Source organism: Lithobates pipiens, unplaced genomic scaffold (genome assembly GCF_037356315.1).
Source record: "Lithobates pipiens isolate NorthernLeopardFrog02 unplaced genomic scaffold, aLitPip1_a1.2 Scaffold_16, whole genome shotgun sequence".
Taxonomy (NCBI): Eukaryota; Metazoa; Chordata; class Amphibia; order Anura; family Ranidae; genus Lithobates; species Lithobates pipiens.
Window position 1 is genome coordinate 529207494 of NW_027507748.1, and position 23926 is coordinate 529231419.

The window sequence follows — 23926 nt, forward strand, 5'->3', positions numbered from 1 at the left end:
GAGATCTGGGGTCAAAAAGTCCTCAGATCTCATATTTGGGCTAAAATGCAACAAAAAAAAAAAAAAAGAAAAAATGACATTTAAAAAAAATATAGCTTTAAGAGGTATGGGCGGAAGTGACGTTTTGACGTCGCTTACGCCCTCCTATGGTATAGAGACGAGTGGGGGCCATCTTAGCCTCACTTGTCTCTATGCCCAGCTAGGAAGAGGACCCGATCGCCTCCGCCGCTACAGACGGCTCCGGTAAGCGGCGGAAGGTGCAGGAGGGCGGCGGGAGGGGGGTGGCAACTCTCCCGCCGCCGATAGCGGTGATCTCGCGGCAAATCCGCCGCGGAGACCACCGTTACCGTACAGCAGACCGCCGCCTGAAGAGATGGATATCTCGGTTGTGGCAGCAGCTGCTGCCGTTACCGAGATATCCCTCTTCAAAAATAGGACGTACATCGTCGTGCGGTGGTCGGCAAGTGGATAAAGACAACTCCTCACATTTTTAAGACTGATGTCTTATTTATTCTGCCAGAGGGTCCTAAGAAAGGACAGGCAGCTCCAAAATCCACTGTCGCTAAGTGGATTTGGCAAGTTATAATTCAAATTTTATAATTTAAGGGTTAGGATTCCCCCTTTTTAACTTGAGGCACAATCTACCGGGGTGGTTAGTGCTTCTTGGGCAGTGCGTCATCAGGCCTCCATGGCTCAAATCTGTAAGGCCGCAACTTGGTCTTCAGTGCATACATTCATAAAATTGTATCAGGTGGATGTAAGGAGGTATGAGGATATCGCCTTTGGGCGCAGTGTGCTGCAGGCAGCAGTATAGGTCCTCAAGTCTGGGGTTACCATCCGGGTTGTGTCTCCCTCCCCTCAGGTAGCATTGCTATGGTACGTCCAATTAGGTTATTACTTAAGGCTCTGTGTCTCATGATGTTCGATAAAGAAAATGTAAAACTTTAAAATCCTTTTCTTGGAGTACATCATGAGACACAGAGGCCCCCTCTCCTCTTTTGGGATTTAAGTATATTGTTTTGCTACAAAACTGATGTGCTTCTGGAAGGAGGAGGGGTTATATAGGGAGTAAACTTCCTGGATTTGGTATACCAGTGTTCATCACCTGATTAAGTAATTAACCCATTAAGTAATTAAGGCTCTGTGTCCCATGATGTACTCCAAGAAAAGGATTTTACAGGTAAGCTGTTATAAAAATCCTATTATTGCTTTGCTACAAAAACTGAGGTACGCCCAGTAATGGGAGGGGTTATATAGGAAGTGAACTTCCTGTCTTAGGGTATGCCAGTGTCCATCACCTAAAGGTGGTCTCTATAACCCACGTAGTAACTACTATGGCTCTGTGTCCTGTGATGTGCTCCAAGAAAAGGATTTTTACAGGTAAGCGGTTATAAAAATCCTATTTTTCTATTAGTAATAGTCACGATCTGCGATTTCTATCGGGACTGCGACATTATGGCAGACACATCGGACATTTTTTACACTATTTTGGGACTATTTATACAGCGATTAGTGCTATAAAAAGGCATTGGTTTTTGTGTAAATGGCACTGGCAGTGAAGGGGTTAACCACTAATTGTGATGAAGGGGTTAAATGTGTCCTAGGGAGTGAGTCTAACTGTGGGGGGAGGAGCTACAGCACATTTGACAGCAATCGCTACTCTCGATGACAAAGAGCATTGATCTCTGTCCTGTCACTAGGCAGAACTGGGAAATGCTTTTTCTACAAAAGCATCTCCCCATTCTACCTCTCCGGACACTATTGGGGGCACCGCTGTTACAGAGAAAGTGGAAGGCGCCCGCATTGACACTTCTTAAAGAGGACGTACCTATACTCCCTTTTGCCCACCAGCGCCATTCTGCCAACATATGATGGCGTGCACTGGTCGGGAAGCGGTTAATGAATAAAAAAAATCCAGTTACATAGTTAGGTTGAAAAAAGACACAAGTCCATCCAGTTCAACCACAAAAAAAAATAAAAAATACATGCAATCCCATATACCCAATTCTATAAACACAGTTAATCCAGAGGAAGGCAAAAAAAAACAGCATAACATGATCCAATTTGCTAAAGCAGAGAAAAAAATTATTTCCTGATCCCCCGAGAGGCAATTGGATTTTCCCCGGATCAACTTTACCTATAAATGTTAGTACCCAGTTATATTATGTGCACTTAGGAAATAATCCAGGCCCTTCTTAACCACTTGGCGCCCACACTACGTCATATGACATCATGAGCTTTGTGGTGGTATATCTGAATGATGCTTGAGGCCACAGACATCATTCAGATATCGGCATTTTCAGCCGGCAATTCCCTGCACCGTAAGAATGATCATAGCGGCTGTTCTGCCGCTTGATCGTTCTTACGGGCGGCGGGAGGGGACTTTTACAGACTCACCGCTTCCATTGGTAAGTCGGTCACAGGATTCGGCGACCCCCGGAAAATACCATAGAGATTTCCGGTGGACCAGATTGTCCCCGGTGTCTCTGATCGTTCAGAGGCCGGGCGTGATGTTATGACGTCACGCCCGGCCTCTGCATTCAAAATATCTGCGCCGATTTGGCTGGGAGGCCAGGATCTTTTTTTTTTTTTACATTTTTTTTTATTTTAGGCTTCCCAGCCTAGAGGTGAGATATGGGATCCTATTGACCCCATATCTCACTGTAAATAGGTCTGATCGTGCCATATTCCTATTACAAGGGATGTCATCTGCATCTGTCATCTGCAAAGGCGAAAATGTTACTTTTGATCCCAGGCCCAATATCATTTATAAAGATATTAAAAAGTAAGGGTCCCAGCACTGAACCTTGGGGTTGCACCACTGATAAGCTTAGGCCATTCAGAGTAAGAAACCACTACAATTCTGTCTTTTAGCCAGTTTTCTATCCATTTACAAACTGATATTTCCTAACCTGTAGACTTTACGTTAAACATGAGCCGTGTGTGCGGAACTATATCGAACGCTTTTGCAAAATCCAAGTATACCAGGTCCACTGCTACCCTCCTGTCCAAGGTTTTACTTACCACCTCATACACCCAGTGGTGATCAAATACCACCAAAAGAAAGCTCTATTTGTGTAAACAAATTATATAAATTGCATTTGGATACAGTGTTGCATTACTGTGCAATTGGCAGTTAAAGTAGCGCAGTGCTAAATCAGAAAAATGGCCTGGTCCAGAAGGGAGTATAACCTTCCGGCACTCAGGTGGTTAAACTAATACTCAGGTCTACCCAGTCAGTGCTTATGACACCAAAATATTTCAAACGCTTATTTTAAGGCTACTATACATTAGAAAGTATAGTCCCCCCTTTAGTTTGCATTGGAATGAGAAGGGTGTATTTTAACTACCTTGCACAACATTATAATATTGGCTTGAACATATTTGTGGTATTTATTGTCAAGTTTACAAAATGCTAGTGGATATTTTTAATCCTGCCTTCTGGAATTAAACCCATTTTATGAATTAGCATTCTTTAAGCACATATTGGATCAAAAAGCATATGTTGTTCATGGTCTCAGCCCATATTTAAAAACAATAGCATTAATGGTCTGTGTAATGACTGGATTCTCTACAGCCACAAATAGAATACTTAGCATTGATTGTTTTGTATGCTGATTAATGGAAGTGGATGAACATGTCATTAGTGTCTCTTTAGTGAACATGCAGTGTTCAGCCTGTACCATTATGCCTTTGTATACTGCAAACATCCGGGGTTCAGGAAGTGTTGCATGTTTCAGTGTACAAAGTGGATTGAAATTAGAAATAGAAGAGAGTAGTCCTATAGAAGTTGTTATGAAAAGCATGCCTCCGTTATTTATAACTGAAAGTAGGTGAACTGTCTTATTTGACCTTAACTGGCCATAGACAAGCAGATGTCTCCTTGGTGGCGACATACAGTGCCTTGAAAATGAAAATTGTCATGTTACAACCAAAAACGTAAATGCATTTTATCGAAATTTGTGATAGACCAACACAAAGTGGCACATAATTGTGTTTTTTTTTTTTTTTTTTTTTTTTACAAATATCTAAAAAATGTTGCGTGCATCTGTATTCAGTCCCCTTTATCCTGATACCCCTAACTAAAATCTAGTGGAACCAATTGCATTCAGAAGTCCCCTAATTGGTAGATAGAGTCCAGCTGTTTGTAATTTAATCTCAGGTTAAATACAGCTGTATTCTGAAGCCCCCAGAGGTTTTAGAGTATCTTTGTTAACCACTTCCCGACCAGCGCACGACGATGTACGTCGGCAGAATGGCACGGGCAGGCAAATTGGCGTACAGGTACATCCATTTGTATTTGCCGCCCTGTCATCGTGCACGCCTCTGTGACCCCTGTGAGTCTGGTTGCGGGTCCCGCGGACTCTATTGCCGCGGGGATACCTGCGATCGTCTCATTGGGAGGCTGAACGGGGAGATGCTGATGTAAACCGCATCTCTCCGTTCTGCCTAGCAACAAGTGACACTGATCTCTGCTCCATTTGATTGGAGCAGAGATCAGTGTTCACTAACACACAGCCCAGCCCCCCACAGTTAGTAACACCCCTAGGACACACTTAACCCCTACACTGCCACCCCCTGGTTAACCCCTTCACTGCCAGTGTCATTTACACAGGAATCAGTGCATTTGTATAGCACTGATTGCTGTATAAATGACAATGGTCCCAAAAATGTCCGATGTGTCCGCCATAATGTCGCAGTCACAATAAAAATCGCTGATTGCCGCCATTACTAGTAAAAAAAAAAATATTTAAAATGCCATAAACTATCCCCTATTTTGTAGACACTATACATTTTGGTCAAACCAATCACTCGCTTTCTGCGTTTTTTTTTTTTTTACCAAAAATATGTAGAAGAATAAGTATCGGCCTAAACTGAGGGAAAAAAAATGTTTTTTTATATATTTTTGGGGGATATTTATAATTGCAAACAGTAAAAAATAATGCGTTTTTTTTCCCAAAATTGTCGCTCTATTTTTGTTTATAGTGCAAAAAATAAAAACCGCAGGGGTGATCAAATACCACCAAAGGAAAGCTCTATTTGTGGGGGAAAAAAGGACGTAAATTTTGTTTGGGAGCCACATCGCACGACCGAGTAATTGTCAGTTAAAGGGACGCTGTGCCGAATCGCAAAAAGTGGTCTAGTCTTAAGCCAGCAAAATTGTCCGGTCTGAAAGTGGGTTAACAAACCGCATCATGAAGGCCAAGAAACACACCAGACTGGTTCGGGATAAAGTTGTGGAGAAGTTTAAAGCAGGTTTACGTTATTAAAAAAAAAACATCTCAAGGAGCACTGTTGAATCCATCATCCAAAATGGAGCGTATGGCACAACTGTAAACCCACCTAAACTGACAGGCCGGGCAAGCAGAGCATTAATCAGAGAAGCAGCCAAGAGGTGCATGGTAACTCTGGAGGAGCTACAGAGATAGTTTAGGTGGAAGAATCCATCCACAAGACAACTATTAGTGGTGTACTCCACAAAATCTGTTTTTTGAAAAGTGTGGTGTGCATTTGTATTCAATACTTTATAGAACCACCTTTCGCTGCAAATACAGCTGCAAGTCTTTTTGGGTATATCTCTACCAGCTTTGCACATCTAGGGAGTGAAATTTTTGCCCATTTTTCTTTGCACAATAGCTGAAGCTGTGTCAGATTGGATGGAATCTGTGAACAGCAATTTTCAAGTCTTGCCACAGATTCTCAATTAATTTGGAGTCTGGACTTTGACTGAGACATTCTAAAACGTTAATATGCTTTGATCTAAACCATTCCATTGTAGCTTTGGCTGTATGTTTATGGCCATTGTCCTGCTGGAAGGTGAACTTCCACCTCAGTAGCACGTCTTTTGCAGACTCTACCAGGTTTTCTTTTAAGATTGCATTTGACTCTATCCATTTTCCCATCAACTCTGACCAGCTTTTCTGTCTCTGCGGAATAAAAGCATCTGCACAACATTATGCTGCCACCACCATGCTTCACGGTGGCGATTGTGTGTTAAGGATGATGGGCAGTGTATGTTTTCCAAAGAAAAAAATAAAGTGCAGCGCTTGTTTAATAAATAATGATTAATCACACAAGTGAAACGTGCAAAAATGGTGACAATCCAGAACCAAAATAAAGTGGCATTCAAACTAAATCAATATTCACACATAAATGTACAATAAAAATTTTATAAAAATGAATTCATATGTGAGTCCATAAATCATAAATAAATGTCCAAAAAATCCAACAGATAGTGTGACTTGATTGAATAAAAATAATATACTTGACCACGTTTGACCTTTAATCACCACTAATAAGATGGGGCCTTACCAGATCATCAGCGACCCCCTGTTTAGGGGAGGTCAGACAGTGCGTATAATGTCACAAATTCCCGCTCCAGAGGACCAGATGTGAAAAAACGAGTGTCTCCTATCTGCAGACTCCGCAGCTCAGGTGATCAGTCACCGCAAAGTTCCCAAACATTTGCCAGCGTGAAGACTCATGCAAAATAAAAAGTGCTGCGAATCGTGTGATATGTTTTAACGGCAAAAATCTTTTTATTTGTCTTCAATTTACAGATAGCGTTTAAAATACAAACAGCGTTGAAAACGAAAAATAAAACTGCTAGCAGATAAAAAACCTGTATGTGGTTTTAAATTGCGATCGCACATGCGCAGGACATGTGAGCGTGGCTACCCGACGATCGTTTCGTCACAGGTCTGACGTCATCAGGGGTGCTAGTGTTTGTTTTCCACCATAGATACTTTTGCTGTTAGGCCAAAAAGTTCTTCCACATGTTTGTGTACCCCACATGGCTTCTCGCAAACCGGAATTTTTATAGCTTTCTTTCAACAATGGCTTCTTGCCACTCTTCCATAAAGGTCAGATTTGTGGCATGCGTGACTAATAGTTGTCTGGTGGGCAGATTCTCCCACCTAAACTGTGGATCTATGCAGCTCATCCAGAGTTACCATGGGCCTCTTGGCTGCATCTCTGATTAATGCACTCCTTACCTGGTTTGTCAGTTTAGATGTACGGCCATGTCTTGGTAGGTTTGCTGTTGTGCCATACTCTTTACACTTTCGGATGATGGATTGAACAGTGTTCCATGAGATGTTCAAGGCCTGGGATAGTTTCTTATAACCCAACCCTGCTTTAAACTTCTCCAACTTTATCCATGACCTGGCTGGTTTGTTCCTTGGCCTTAATGATGCTGTTTGTCCACTAAAGCAGGAACATGGTCCAATTTCGAACAAATTTTCTTTTCCTAATCAGAAAGTTAGTTTTTTTTGTGATCCGAAGATGCCACCATTGATTTTCGAAATTCGGCCTACCAAGCCTTCATTTTCACCTCATGTTGCTACAGAAAATAATTTTCATGGCCGAGAATATTCTTTTCCCTCTTAAATTTTCATTTCTTGCACATGCGCATTTTTTTTTCTTATTACATTTCGCGCACGATTCTCCCATCATTGATTAGAAAATAGTTAGTTTTTCAAAAAATTTGCAACATGTCCCATTCCTCAAATTTGATTGCCGCACAAATTGGCTCTTGCTGCAGCCCACTAATGGTGCGAAATTCATACGAAAATTCTTAGATATGATTTTTGAAAGAAAATGCTTTCAAAATTCAAACCATGGTATGGCCGGCACAAGGTTCTCTACAGAACAGGGGCTTCACAGAACAGCTGTATATAATAGATATAGATATAGATATAGATATATATATATATATATATATATATATATATATATATACTATACTATACTATACTATACTATACTGAGATTAAATTATACACAGGTGGACTCTATTTACTAATTAGGTGATTTCTGAAGGCAATTGGGTCCACTAGATTTTAGCTAAAGGCAGGGTGGGACTTATTTAAATCAAGTTGATTTAACCACTTCACTTCACTTGGAAGATTTTACCCCCTTCCTGACCCTGGCACTTTTTACAATTTGCCACTGCGTCACTTTAACTGAAAATTGCGTGGTCATGCAATGTTGTACCCAAATGAAATTTGCGTCCTTTTTTTACACACAAATAGAGCTTGCTTTTGATGGTATTTGATCATCTCTGCAGTTTTATTTTTTGTACTATAAACAAAAAAAGCAACAATTTAGAAAAAAATAAACTATCTTTTTACTATAATATCCCCAAAAAAAAAAAAAAAAAGCGTATATTGGTTTGCGCAAAAGTTATAGCGTCTACAAACTATGGGAACGTTTTATGGCATTTTTATTTTTAGTACTAGTCATGGCGGTGATCTGTGATTTATAGCGGTATTGCAATGGACAGATGGCACACTTTTGACACATTTTTAGGACCATTGACATAGTGTTCAGTGCTATAAATATGCACTGATTACTGTGTAAATGTCACGGTTAGGGGAGGGGTTAACACTAGGGGGCAATCGAGTGGTTAAATGGGTGTTCCCTCAGTGTGTTCTAACCTTATGGGGATAGGACTGATTGGGGGAGGAAACCTATCTTTGTTCCTACTTAGTAGGAACAGACAATATGTCTCCTCTCCCCTGACAGAACAGGGATTTATGTGCTTACACACAAATCCCTGTGCTGGCTCTCGTGAACGCCGTCACTCGTGGCCAGCATCGATTGCTCCCTCTGGCCACGTGCAGTGGGTGTGCGCACCCTCTGACGCCTTCTAAAGGGAAAGCTTGGGGTGTTGCCCAGGAGAGCCATTGTGCTGCAGTATATCTGCATGAGCCGGTCAGGAACCAGTTAAATCGCAATTTAAATCATGATTTAAATTACTAGTAAAAAGACTTGATTTAAATCCACTCGCTTTAAAATCTTAATTTTTAAAGAACTGTAATTTATATCCCATAGCGGCCCCTCTGACCTGCTGTTGACTCACCGACCGCCCTATAAACTTTTTATCTTTTCAAACAAAAGGTGTTTATTGAGTATTAATAAACATACAAAAATCTAGAACACGTTGGATATATGATGCCAATCAACAACACATAAACGTGAAAGACAAATGTACCCCGTGCCACATATCAGTGTACAGTTTACCTAAAAAAAAGGACAATGAAGTGTCATTGAACAATTGTTGCGCAGTCGTCCCATTCATAGTAAAATATCAGCATAACTATTGAAGTAAACGGTCCATGACCAGGTCCGCTGGAGCTAACCCAGGGATATCTAGCCACAAGGACCACAATTTGTCAAATTGTCCCCTGCTACCTCTGTGTTGGTAAATTGACTTCTCAGGTCCGATGGTATCCCCCATTTGTGTAATCCATTCCTTCATGGTAGGCAGTGATGTGGACTTCCAATGCCTCAAAATTAGTTTGTTGGTCTGAAAAAGGGCGCTGGCAATAGGCTGCCTTGGAATGTCCTCAACTGGAAAGTCAGCTAATATACCCAACAAACAATGTTTAGGGTCTTCTGGACTTGAAAAACCGTATTAAGAATATCAATGACCTTGCTCCAATGTAAGTGCAACTATGGGCACCTCCATAGGAGATGTGTCAAATACTTATCTCTACACCCCATGTGAGCCAGTTTGACCGGTGTATAATGCACCTTCGGAACTGTATATAATTGGGAAAGGTATTGGGCCACATTTAGTGAGCACTGGCTAACAGACTGTAGGGCCTCTTGCCATTGTTCCTCCTCAAAGGCCTCAACATCCTGCTCCCACTGGGACACTACTTTAAGAGGTGGATCTGGAAGAAACGTGTTTAGTAACGTAGTAGAACTGCTGGAGATAAAGCCCTTGTAAACCCCAAAGATATATAATTAAAGATAGGGGTAGGCTCAGGCACCCTTTGATATACCCCCCTTTGGGCCTTGAGTATATGTTGAAGCTGCAGGTAATAAAAATGCATAGAGGAAGGGAACGAAAAAATGAGGCACGTGAGTAATACCATATTGTTTCCACTTAACACCATACTGTAATTTAGCCACCTCCTGGTAGTAATTATTATCCCAAATAGGGGTGTATCTAGTAAAGCCAGTGAAATCTTGTGACATTGACCCTTTTCTAAATCTTTTGCATGAGGGCTTAAGTGGGATAGTTTGTTTGGATTTGCTGAAAGGTAATGCTTCCAAGCCATCTGCCACCCTACACCTACTGTAAGGCTGAGAAGCTGAATGAATGAATCAAACAGATTCATTGCCAGTTCCATCAGTGGACATAAAGCCCTTGCTATATGCTGCAATTTAGAGAAGTAATAGAGCTATGGGTTTGGTAATGCCGTTTCCCCAACCGTTTGGGCGTTGTAACTGCTACAATTTTATTTTAGCAGGTTTAGAGTGCCAGATGAGGGATCTAAAGACGAAATTGATTATGTAAAACTTTTTCAAGGGAATAACCATATTTGAATAGTGAAGCACATACAATAATTGTGGTTAAAGGATCATTTTGATAAGATTGATCCTACCCACCAAGGGTTCATTTCAATTTAGTCCACACCTTGACACGTTCACGGCATCGGTTAATCAAAGCTGTCAAGTTGAGGCTAATATAATCCAAAGGGCGCAGGGGGTAATCTGTATGCCCAGATATTGAAAAGATGCAGAGACGGGAATGTTATGTCTTCAATAATGAGGGGTCCACTGTCCTATTAAGGGGCATCGGGGAGGATTTAGTCCAATTTATAACCAGACCTGAGTACTTTACGAACTTCTGTATAGCTACTATAGCCTCCTGCAAAGATGTAGTGGTGATCACCCAGGAACTGCATGGTATCATCAGCGTACATAATCAGTTTTTCATGCAGGTCACCATAGTGAAGGCCCAGTGTTAATGTGTTGGAATGAATAAGAGCCACCAAGGGTTCAATAGAAAATGCAAATGGAAATGGGGACAGAGGGCAGCCCTGCCTCGTGCGTCTGTGCAATTTAAAGCTCAGAGAAAACTTTCCCTCCTCCCTAATAGCTGCTACAGGTGCAATGTATAGCAAAAAAAAAACAAGAATTTTTTGTTTTGTTTTTGGGTGTTTTGCCCGCCAAATGTTTAGCTAACCTACTTCATCCATTAACTTTTTTTTCAAGGCAATGCGAGTGGTTATCGGGATCAATATAATAGTTGAAGTCTCCCATCACAAACAAGGGTACTTCAGGGTATCTCAGTTGAAACCCGAGTTACCTTAGTGGTTGACTATTGTATGGTGGCAGAATATACATAAATGCAAGAATACACTTCAAAGACTATAACCAGCATCATAGAAACACATACAGTATCTCACAAAAGTGAGTACACCCCTCACATTTTTGGGAATATTTTATTATATCTTTTCATGTGACAACACTGAATAAATTACATTTTGTTACAATGTAAAGTAGTGAGTGTACAGCTTGTATAACAGTGTAAATTTGCATATACCGTATTTATCGGCATATAATACGCGCCGGCGTATAACACGCACCCCAAGTTTAGGAGGGAATTTTAAGGAAAAAAACTTTTAGGAGGGAAGTTTAAGGGGAAAAAAAAACAACTTACATTTATATGCCCATCAGTGTCATCTGCAGCCTTGTCCACCATTGCAGCCTTGTCCACCATTGCAGTCTTATGCAGCCTTGTCCACCATTGCAGCCTTATGCAGCCTTGTCCACCATTGCAGCCTTATGCAGCCTTGTCCACCATTGCAGCCTTATGCAGCCTTGTCCACCATTGCAGCCTTATGCAGCCTTGTCCGCCATTGCAGCCTTGTCCGCCATTGCAGCCTTGTCCGCCATTGCAGCCTTGTCCGCCATTGCAGCCTTGTCCGCCATTGCAGCCTTGTCCACCATTGCAGCCTTGTCCACCATTGCAGCCTTGTCCACCATTGCAGCCTTGTCCACCATTGCAGCCTTATGCAGCCTTGTCCACCATTGCAGCCTTATGCAGCCTTGTCCACCATTGCAGCCTTATGCAGCCTTGTCTACCATTGCAGTTTTGTCCCCCATTGCAGCCTTATGCAGTCTTGTCCCCCATTGCAGCCTTATGCAGTCTTGTCCCCCATTGCAGCCTTGTCTATTTTATTTTATTTTGCTATTTGTTTTTTTATTTTTTTAAAATGCCGCCGCCGAGATACAGAGCCGGATGTGTATCTCGGTGGGCCTCCGGCGCCTTCGGCTCTTCTCGCCAGCTTTCGGTCGCCTTCGGCCATTCTCGCCAGCTTTCGGCCACCGAGAAGAGCCGAAGGCGGGCGAAAACTGCCGAGAACGGCCGAAAGCTTCCGAGAACGGCCGAAGGCGGCCGGAAGTTGGCGAGAACGGCTGAAGATGGCCGAAAGCCGCCGATAATGGCCGAAGGCGGCCGCAAGTCGCCTTGAAGAGCCGAAGGCGGCTGAAAGCCGCCCAGAGGCTCAGAATTTCGGGGGATCGGCGTATAACACTAACACGCACCCACGATTTCCCCTGCTTTTAAGGGGAAAAAAGTGGCTGTTATACGCCGATAAATACGGTGTATGTGTGTGTGTAATATATATATATATATATATATATATATATATATATATATATATATATATATATATATATATATATATAGCTAAATTTCAAGAAGATTGGATCATATTTAGAGGTTGCGCACTTTGATCTGTTTTGTAAAAGTAGGCAAAAAATAAGATTTTTCAACGTTAATTACTTTTATTGGGAAAACTAGAAATCACAAACTTAGAAATACTATTAAAACTATACACTAACATTAATAGGTAATATGATAGGCAAAACGTGTTATATTAATCAAATTTGAACAATGATATCCCTTGTATTCTGTCACGTCGTGGATCCAAAGTGATTCAAAGAACGTCTTTGTTTTATTAGTAACAAAATGGCTCAGGTCTTTTCCTTCAAAAAACATGTTTTTACCCTCTAATCGTTTCACCTCCTTTTTCTTTACAGGTTTAGTTTCTAAATTTTTAGTCATATTTTCCTTAACAGCCTGAGTAATACCTTCGTCCAAAAAAGTAAATCCTATGTTTGTTTCTGATAGATACCAAAGGTGTCTCTTAGCAACTGTGAGAGCACATTTTTTTACATCTGCATCCGTGTAAGTGCTCAAAAGCTGTAGCATATCCAAATCATTCTTTGGAGCCCATCGATTTACAATTGCCTCATGCCAAAAGTGAACATATGAGGCTGACAAAATGTGCAACCCGTTTCATTCCTTCCAATTGTTGAGGAACATTCAACTGTTTAGTGAAGAGGACAATTTTAAGTGGATATATTGACTTTGCCATCCACCTTGCTTGATGCAGAGACCCTGGGATCCTGAAACTGAAGTCGTTTTTAGACCAACCTCCTAGGTACAGGAGTGGGAGTTGTAATAACTCTTTGTAGTCTTCTCTTGGATGACTTCCGTCTTTTAGGGCATTTTGGATGTAGTTAACCATTTTGACTTGGTGTTCTTCTAGAAAGACTTGAACGTGACTTTCTTCGTCCCGTATTGTTGTATATGACTTCTTATCAAGTGAAGCCCACAGACTTTGCTTTGATTGTAATGGTTACGAACTATAATCTAGTTCTAGGTTATCTGCTGCTGTTCCTAATTAGAAAGTGTGAATGTGCATTCACGCTGGAAGTAAACACTCTGGCACGTGTTCAGCTCGGTTACTTCCACACTTCTGGTTTATTGCAGGGCGGTGCTAATGTTTTATACAGAGAGAATAATAGATTTATACGTCATTGCTATATCCGTCTAATAGGTACATCTCATTGGCTGAAATACAGGAAGAATGCAGAAATGTGATGCTGAGGCTTGGTTGTTGCTGGCTCCCTCTTCACTTCCTCATTCTTCCAATGAGGGGGAGTGGGAGTTGGATGCCATCTTCAGTTCTAGAAGCAGAGCTAATCTGTATACTATATAATAAGTAATGAGTTGCATAGAAACATGTATACACATAAAAAAAAATAGGCATCTTCTGATTATCTACATTACATTCCTATGATAAAACTGATCATTGCGTGCAACCCCTAAATATTATCTAATCTTCTTGAAATTTGGCATATTTATCTTTTACATCACTTAGACTCGGGGCGTGAGAAAAGTCATATGAAAATCACATCTTTGGAAAAATGAAATACCCTACTGCAGCTCCCTGATCCTCCTTCCCATCTGTGTCCTGTGACATTGATGCATTTTCTGTTTCTACAGGGACTGCTCGCTCAGACAGTTCAGTTAGTTTTTGGGCATAATATCACATGTCCTTAGGAGGGTCCCCTGTCTGTTCTTTCGGGGGTTTCAGCTGTTTACTTCCACCCTGCTTTTTCTTCTCCCCTCGTGCATGCTGTGCAAGGACTGCTGTGGCGCCATGTGGATCGGCCGCAGGCCTTCTCCTTTGTTACCTACGATCGTGGCAAGACTGTCCGATAGCTGTAGCAGATGTCCTGAGACTTATGGGAGCCAAAACGGGAAGCTAAGTTCACTGGAAACTGGATAAATTCAGGATGGATATCTGGAGCTTTTTGAAAACTCTGCTGCTCACATGCCTTGTTCGGCTACGCTCACCAGTCCTATTCACTTTAATGGGACGGTTGGTGACGCGGCACTGACAGAACAAGGTGAGGAACGTGGCGGCAGCAGGTGAGTGGATGCCCGCTAACAGGTGCTGCCATGATTGATCTGAAATAACAGGTGTAATTTAAATCGAAGGATTTATTATTATTATTATTATTATTATTATACAAGATTTATATAGCGCCAACAGTTTATGCAGTGCTTTACAATGTATAGGGGGAACAACACAAGTAATTATTCTTGCTGGTAGTTAGAATCTTTAATATTTGCAAACAAAAGGTTTCCTATTTAATATAATAAGCTGTCGAGTCAGTAAAACGGTGATATCAGAACCAATTCAAGTTTGTAGTGTACATAGATTTGCAAAGCACTGAGATAAATGAATTTTCCTGAACTGATCTCATGGTTACTGTGAAATTGTGTGAATTTATCAATGCAGTGCATGTTATCTCAGCTTACAGAGCTTGTATTCATTAAGTGAGTTTACTAAAAATTTGAACATTGCAGAATATATAGCCTTATGCTACATAACCAAGTTTCATGTCATGAATAAACAAAATTATTAATATATCTTCAATAGAAAAACATTTTTAGATTTTTACTCCAAAAGCATTTTATTAAAATAAGTTTGATAAATAAAAACAATCGGATTCAAATCCCCAAAAAATATAAATTTTTTTTTGTTTAAATCATTGTTCTTCATCCTGGTTAGGGGTATCTGAGTAAAGGGGGCCAACTACAAATGCACGCCACACTTTTCAGATATTTATTTATAAAACAAATTGTGAAAAGTTTTTATCATATTCTTTCCACTTTACAATTATGTTTTGCTTTGTGTTGATGTTTCACATAAAAAAAAGAGTGCACATATCGGTGACCGAATTTGTCTCACCCCTGTGTACCATATATGGTTTAAATGCCATAAATTGTCCTCATTGACCAAGGTAAATATTACATGACTTCAGTGTAAACATATATTCACATATATACAGAAAATATGCAAAAAATAATAAAATCACTCAAAAACTCAGTCCTTTTTTCAAGAAAACAATTCAAGTCCCACAGGCGCAGTAGAGAGAAGAGGATACACCCTCCTATATTCAGGATTATGATATACGAACACCCTTGTGCCAATACCCCCACCTTAGCAGATCCAGGCTTACCGAATATATCTGACCCAAAAGAATATATATTCCAAGGGTCAATCACGCTTTTATTTGGAATGACTGTAGATCAATCAAACCAACAGACACTGGAACTCCAAACTCAGTTGGGAAATTTCTTCTAAACACAAATGTATAGATCAGGTATCGTCCAATCACATAACAGGCCAAGCTCCCAAGGATGGACATATGGGATGAAAAGATGAGGCCATATAGCGTAATTCCATAAAACAATTAAATTTATTAAAACAACTATCAAACTCACATTTAAGTAGTTGATCAAGCGCTTTACATAAAAAATTTCGGCAGTGGAGTCCGCCCGATGCATTTCGTCTTCATAGACATCGTCTGGGGTGTCTCTCCACTGCAGCCGTACTCACTTATATAAACCATTGAGCTCAATGGGTGAGATTCCGCCCTCCCGTGTCACCGCGTGTCACTTCCGGTTTTTGGGCCAAAATGGCCGCCTGGTGGGCGTTCCATACCTCGAATCGTACTCGGCTCTGCTCTGCCCCTACATTTAATTCTTGGGGTCATCAAAATGAAAAATAAAAAATTATAGTCAGAATGTAATGCACCCAGTCATCAAGGGTGTGTTCAACCCCATTAGTCATTAAGACTTCCCATGCTTCGGATGTAATTAAATACTGGAGCGTGTAAATCCCCGGAAGTGGCGCAGCATTCCACTCCTCGCCATTTCCAAATGTTTGCCGCATGGAACGAAACATGTGGGCCGCCTCTCTTAAAATGTACGGGCTTTTCCGCTGCATTACATTTATCGACACCTCCGGAAGTGATGTGGTAAATAGTACCATGCCACTTCCGGACAGTACCGGAAGGAGCGCCTAAGCGTGCGATACACGCCTCGGTTTCGCTACACTGTTTGTGTGTCGCCTGCACTCCACGTACAGGCTTACGTTCCACCCATTATAATAGGTCCATTATTTACCTTCTCGTTTATTTGCAAGTTAGAATGTATTGGGCAACTCAAACTAGTCAACCCATATAACTGATATTCTAATTATTAGGTTTTCACATAGCGGAACAACGAATTAACCTAAAATCAAATAAAATTAAAAATATTACATTTCCATAGTTTCATATACTCTGTATTCAGTCAAGCCAACACTTATAGAATGGATGACCATATTATGTTGGTATGCCTCAAAATTTTAAAATATATCCCCCAATAATTTTATTATTTTAACATGCTTTGACACGGGGAGTGGGGCAAAACCAACAATAGAGCAAAACATATACAAAGCTATCTCAAATGTATGTAAAAAAGAATATATAAAAAAAAAGGATGTACATTAAAGTATTTTTTTTGTTTTTTTGTATTTCTGTTCTATGTCTTCTTTTTCCAAATGATTTTGTAAATTGGAAGAGAGAGAATTATACTCTGGGGAATTTTTCTGTACCACCAGTTTCTCTTAAATTTCTTTGATTTCCTTATCCAGCGATAATAATCTGTTATTCTTTATAGTGATCAAAAAACGTAGAAAATTTATACCTGCATCATTAAAGTATTTGAACCAAGAGTCCAAATCCAATTCGCCCTGTTGGGAGTGTACATCCCACCTCAGGCTCCTAGGGACCATCTGTTCAGCAACGTATTGTTGCAAGAACACCAAGTCCTAATGTAAATGGAGTTCGGTTGACATAATGTTTTTCGGTCTTATAAATAATCCTCTAATTTCGGTGTTGATGCCTGTTGGGATAAACACACCTTCAGTGTTAACCTTGTGTTGCACGATATTCAAATATGTCCATTTTCACAGTGATGTGTGTGGATAAAAGCTTGCAGCAATGCATATCCAAAAATGATATACAAAAGATTTGCGTGCATTCCATACCTCGATTGAAACTCGGCTCTGCGTTCCGCCCTAATGCCCCTACATTTAATTCTTGAGGTCATAAAAATAAAAAATTATAGTCAGAATGTAATGCACTCAGTCATCAATAGTGTGTTCAAGCCTGCATCTGCTAAGGTGGTGGTATTGGCACAAGGGTGTTCGTATATCATAATCCTGAAGATAGGAGGGTGTATCCGCTTCTCTCTACTGCACCTGTGGGACTTGAATTGTTTTTTTGAAAAAAAGGACTTTATTGAGTTTTTGAGTGATTTTGATTAATTTTTTGCATATTTTCTGTGTATATATGTGACTATATGTTTACACTGCAGTCATGTAATATTTACCTCTGTCAATGAGGACAATTTATGGCATTTAAACCATTTATGGTACACAGGGGTGAGACAAATTTGGTCACTGATTTGTGCTCTTTTTTTTAGCGCTACACTTTTGTATTGTTTATATTACAACCAAAAACGTGAACATATTTTATTGGGATTTTATGTGAAAGATCAACACAAAGCAAAACATAATTGTAAAGTGGAATGAATATGATAAAAACTTTTCACAATTTGTTTTATAAATAAATATCTGAAAAGTGTGGCGTGCATTTGTACTTGGCCGCTTTACTCAGATACCCCTAACCAGGGTGAATAAAAAAACAATGATTTAAACAAAAAAATATATTTATTTTTTTATTTTTTTGGAGTTTTGAATCTGTTTTTATTTTATCAAACTTATTTTAATAAAATGCTTTTGGAGTAAAAATCTAAAAATGTTTTTCTATTGAAGATACATTAACCACTTGCCGCCCGCCCTATTACAAATTGACGGCGGCAAAGTGGTTTCATTATCCTAACCGGACGTCATGTGACGTGATTAGGATAATAAGCCGCTGCGCGCCCCCGGGGGCGCGCATCGCGGCGATCGTTGTTGCGGGGTGTCAGTCTGACACCCGGCAACTACGATCTCGGTAAAGAGTCTCCGACGGAGACTCTTTACCATGTGATCAGCCGTGTCCAATCACGGCTGATCACAGTGTAAATGGGAAGAGCCGGTGATCGGCTTTCCCTCACTCGCGTCTGTCAGACGCGAGTAGAGGAGAGCCGATCGGCTGCTCCTCTGACAGGGGGGGTCTGTGCTGATCGATTATCAGCACAGCCCCCCCGAGGATGCCCACACTGGACCACCAGGGACACCACTAGACCACCAGGGAAAAGGTAATAAAAATACATAATCCTCCCTAGACCACCAGGGTGCCAGTCAGCACAATGGGTGCCAATCAGTGCCCATAATGGATGCCAATCAGTGGCCACAATGGGCATCACTGATTGGCATGCATTATTGTTTGGCACTGATTGGCATCCTTTACTATAACACCGATGCCGCCTATGAGTGCCCACCTGTGCCGCCTATGAGTGCCCACCTGTCACCGTCATTACGTACGCCACGTCACTTCCGGTGCGCCTGACCCGGTGGAGCGCAGTTGGAGCGCACGCCGTTCGAATAGGGGATTACCCCTGTGGATGGGCGAACCGGGCTGGTGCCATAATTTCTTTTAAACCTCCGTCCATTGGAGGAACATTGCTTTATTGCTTTATTAATTTAAGTAGATCTGCATCCAGTGTATGGGAAGCCTGTAGTGCCTAAGCAAACGGAACCCTTTAGAGAATTGGGTACTAAGGCTCCATATATTTGTGTATAGCGCTGGTGTGCACTAAAAAGGACTGTTGTTTTTAAAAATTTTTATTTTTTATTCATTTTTTAATATTTTTCTGTTGTTCGGGTTTATTTTAGTTTTGCTTTTGGAATTCCTGTATTTTTTCCGAGATGCATTACTGGTATATACACATATACTAAATGTACAGGCTTATAGCGCAACTGCTGTAGATCGCACTTTTGGTCCAAAAGGACATCTTTGTAAAAAAAGCGGCTTTTTGCACTAAGCACTGTAGAATAATTTTTTGGTATATGTAAATGCTCTCTCTCTTTTTTGTATTTTTTGTATTTTTTGTAATTTTTGTAATAAAGCATTTTAAGTGATCATTAGTCCTCTGCTATATACACACTAATAAGGTATAAATTATTGCAGAAGCTATTTTCCTGTGAAAGCCTATTTTTGAAGAACCCTTTTTTGTAGCCCGTTTCCCTTTCTCTCAAGTGGTCAGTTATTGAGAATACTACACCATGAGTAGACTTTTTCTTTCTTGAGGACCTATTGGCGGATAACAAAGCCTCCTTCGTTCATCATTTCCAACCAACCTTGGGGAAGATCAGCTGAAGACAGAGCTAATTAGAAGAATCCTCAACCTAGTGGAGCACAGATTACAGGCAATATACCCCCTAGGGGGTGCGTGGATTCGGTGAGTGGGGACCCTTGAGGGGGAACGAGCACGGAAGTCACCAATAAGCAGGCTTAATCACAAAAGTCACCTTCCTGTTATTTGAAAAGGAATAATCGCATGGTTGAAAGCACATTTATGAGACTTTTTGTGGACCTTATATGAATAGATATATAAACCTATTGATACGTTTTGGATTCTATTTACACTTTTTTTCAGGTTTTTGCACACTCGCAAGGGGGTTAGGAATTACCCCGCACATTCATTATTTATATTTTTTTTATTATTATTTTTTTCTAGCTTTTTGACTTTTTTCTTTATTGTTTGTATTTTTCATGGTTTTGGTGGGTTTTATTTCTTCATTGTAATATATTTTTTCACCCACGGGGAGTATAGTGGTAATATAAATTGTGCATAGGTATAGGAATTGCACAGGTATTGCACAAACGCAGTGCGATTATAAGTGTAACTTTTTCCCCCGAATAGGGGTTTTGTATATTGTGTGTGGTAGTCGGCTATGTAGTATAGTAATATATATTTTTTGAGATCACAAGAATTACTATCACAAAAAATATAGTTTGAATATTGTTTGGGATCTTTGGATTTTATATGTGGTTGTGGGGGCCTTTTAGGGTTTAACACATTTTTTCTTTATCCCTTTTGATTGAGTGTTCGTTCACGTTAGTAAGGATCTGTGTGCACTTACCCTTTTTAGGGTAAGGAATATAACAGATTTGTAGTGGCACTTGGTTAAATTTGGTAACAATAGAAAGAATTAGTTGGATATAAATATATAACAATAGGTCTGAGGTAGCGCCATCAGCCCATTATTATCATTTAGCCTATGAGTGCCCACCTGTGCCGCCTATGAGTGCCCACCTGTGCCGCCTATGAGTGCCCACCTGTGCCGCCTGAGTGCCCACCTGTGCCGCCTGAGTGCCCACCTGTGCCGCCTGAGTGCCCACCTGTGCCGCCTGAGTGCCCACCTGTGCCGCCTGAGTGCCCACCTGTGCCGCCTGAGTGCCCACCTGTGCCGCCTGAGTGCCCACCTGTGCCGCCTATCCATGCCCACCTGTGCCGCCTATCCATGCCCACCTGTGCCGCCTATCCATGCCCACCTGTGCCGCCTATCCATGCCCACCTGTGCCACCTATCCATGCCCACCTGTGCCGCCTATCCATGCCCATCCGTGCCGCCCATCCGTGCCAGCTATCAGTGCCAATTTGTGCCACCTATCAGTGTCCGTCCGTGTCGCCCATCCGTGTCGCCCATCCGTGTCGCCCATCCGTGTCGCCCATCCGTGTCGCCCATCAGTGCCGCCTATCAGTGCCGCCTATCAGTGCCACTTCATTGGTGCCACATTGGTGCCCATCAGTGCCACCTTATCAGTGCCCATCAGTGTAGCCCCATCAGTGCCCATCAGTGAAGGAGAAAACATACTTATTTACAAAGTTTTGAAACTGAAACAAAAAAAAACATTTTTTTTTTCAAAATTTTCGGTATTTTTTTATTTGTAGCGCAAAAAATAAAAACCGTAGAGGTGATCAAATACCACCAAAAGAAAGCTCTATTTGTGGGAAAAAAATGATAAAAATGTCATTTGGGTACAGTGTAGCATGACCGCGCAATTGTCATTCAAAGTGCGACAGCGCTGAAAGCTCAAAATTGGTCTGGGCAGGAAGGTGTTTAAGTGCCCTGTATTGAAGTGGTTAATTTTGTTTATTCAGCATGACCTGAAACTTGGTTATGTAGCATGAGGCTATATGTTCTGCAATGTTCAAATTTTTGGTAAACTCATTTAATGAATACAAGCTCTGTAAGCTAAGATAACATGCACTGCATTGATACATTCACACAATTTCACAGTAACCATGAGACCAGTTCAGGAAAATTCCTTTAGCCCAGTGCTTTACAAATCTATGTACACTACAAACTTGAAATATATGTTTACACTGAAGTCATATAATATTTACCTCTGTCAATGAGGACAATTTATGGCATTTAAACCATGTATGGTACACAGGGGTGAGACAAATTTGGTCACTGATTTGTGCACTTACTTTCTTTTCTTAGCGCTACACTTTTGTATTGTTTGTTATCTGAACTAAAATATCAATTTTAGTGTGTTAGCTGCTCTTCTTTGTTTAGCTAGCGCAGTGTTTTTTGGTATTAGAAATTTTTTGGTTGTAATAGACAAAAATTTCAAATATGAATACTTTTTGAAGGCACTGTTTTTGGAAATAATGGCCCATCCTCGAGTAGCAGCTTGATGTGCTGCTTTTTCTTGTGTGATTTGCCCAATGGACTGGAGCTGCACATGCATGTTGAACACATTCCCAGTATAGGGCCAATGCACTGCTGCTGTAAGTAGGGCATAGGAAACGGTGGTTGTTGGAGGGGGAGAGTTAATGTCTGGATCCCTCATGTATGAGAGTTGTAGAAAAATGATATGCTTTTTTCAGTTTACCATAGAATGAAAAAAAGATCAAAAGAAGAGGAATCTAAGATTAACACATAAAGAAATGTTTGTTTTTTCATTCAGAGTTTAAAAGATCGCTCTCTGAGCTTGTTTGATACAGAATTGGAAACCATTGCTAAAAGAGCACACCCTTCCTACTTTCTTTTAGAATATGAAATCAGACAGTCCAGCTTGCTATCATTTCTGACATCTTTGGAAAATGATTCCTATCCTCTCAGCAAAAAAATGTTTCAAACCTTTCAGGTTTTCATTGCTGTACATGGAGAGATTTCATATACGGTAATGGGACGTCCGACTAAACAACATATCTCTGGTCTAATTGCAATTATATTTTGTTGAATGGAAAAAAAACACACTCCCATCACTTTAAAACAGATCATGCAGCTCAAATAAAATTCAACCTATCTGTTTAAAGTGGTTGTAAACCCTTACAACACACTTTGACCTACAGGTAAGCCTAGATTAAGGCTTACCTGTAGGTCCAAGAAATATCTCCTAAACCTACACGGTTTAGAAGATATTTGCCAAAGGACAGGCACCACTTTCTACGGCGCATGCGCCGTAGACAGCAGTGCACTGAGCACGCCACCATCAAGGGCGATATGCCACGTGTGGCAGCTCCCGTGCCGAATGATGGCGGCGGAGCAGCGAGACCCACCAAGAAGATGAATGCGCCAGACTACAGGGGACAGCGGTGACTTCGCTGGCTCCTGTGTCAGGTAAGTGACACATAATGGACTACTATGCCATGCATAGTAGTCCATTATGCTTTACCTTTGCAGGGAATGAAAGAGGAAGTAAACTGATCAGGGTTTACTTCCTCTTTAAAAATTTAATAAAATGTGAAAGTTCTTTATACTCCTGCACTGTGCAGAAGTGCATTCACCTAAAATTTCCCTAAGGTTTCCCAAGAGTTTGCTAGAAGCCTGCAAATCAGATTGGTACTAGTTAGTAGGGGTGCAACGGATCGTCACCGATCCGCGATCCGAACGGGTCACCTTGCTGGGATCGGCACATGCCACGATCCGCGGAGCGCTCAGCGGTCTTGGTCTTAGGAAAGGTCGCGGCTTCGGCCTAGCTCCGAAGCGGCGGCCATCTTTCTACACCCAGGGTGTTTACACAGTGATCGCGCCGACGGAGCGATCACTTGTAAACAAACCGGCGTCATGTCATCACGCCGGTTCCTCTCTCCCCTCTCTGTACTAATCTGTACAGTGGAGGGGAGAGATCAGATGGAAGCAGCCATCCCTTCATACCCTGAAGTACCCAGCAATACCATGCCTGCCAATACTCTGCCATACCCTGCCTGCCAATACCCTGTCTGGCCATACTCTGCCATGCCCTGCCTGCCAATACTCTGCCATACCCTGCCTACCAATACTCTGCCATACCCTGCCTGCCCATACTCTGCCATACCCTGCCTGCCCATACTCTGCCATACCCTGCCTGCCCATACTCTGCCATACCCTGCCTGCCCATACTCTGCCATACTCTGCCATACCCTGCCTGCCCATACTCTGCCATACCCTGCCTGCCCATACTCTGCCATACCCTGCCTGCCCATACTCTGCCATACCCTGCCTGCCCATACTCTGCCATACCCTGCCTGCCCATACTCTGCCATACCCTGC

The 23926-nt window shown here is 41.4% G+C and overlaps 1 protein-coding gene across 2 annotated transcripts in view; it reads left to right on the top strand.

Annotated features, from left to right (window-relative positions):
- The window catches only part of DGKH (diacylglycerol kinase eta), a 363187-nt gene that overhangs the window by 138893 nt on the left and 200368 nt on the right, over window positions 1–23926 (top strand). The gene's annotated exons all lie outside the window — the stretch shown is intronic.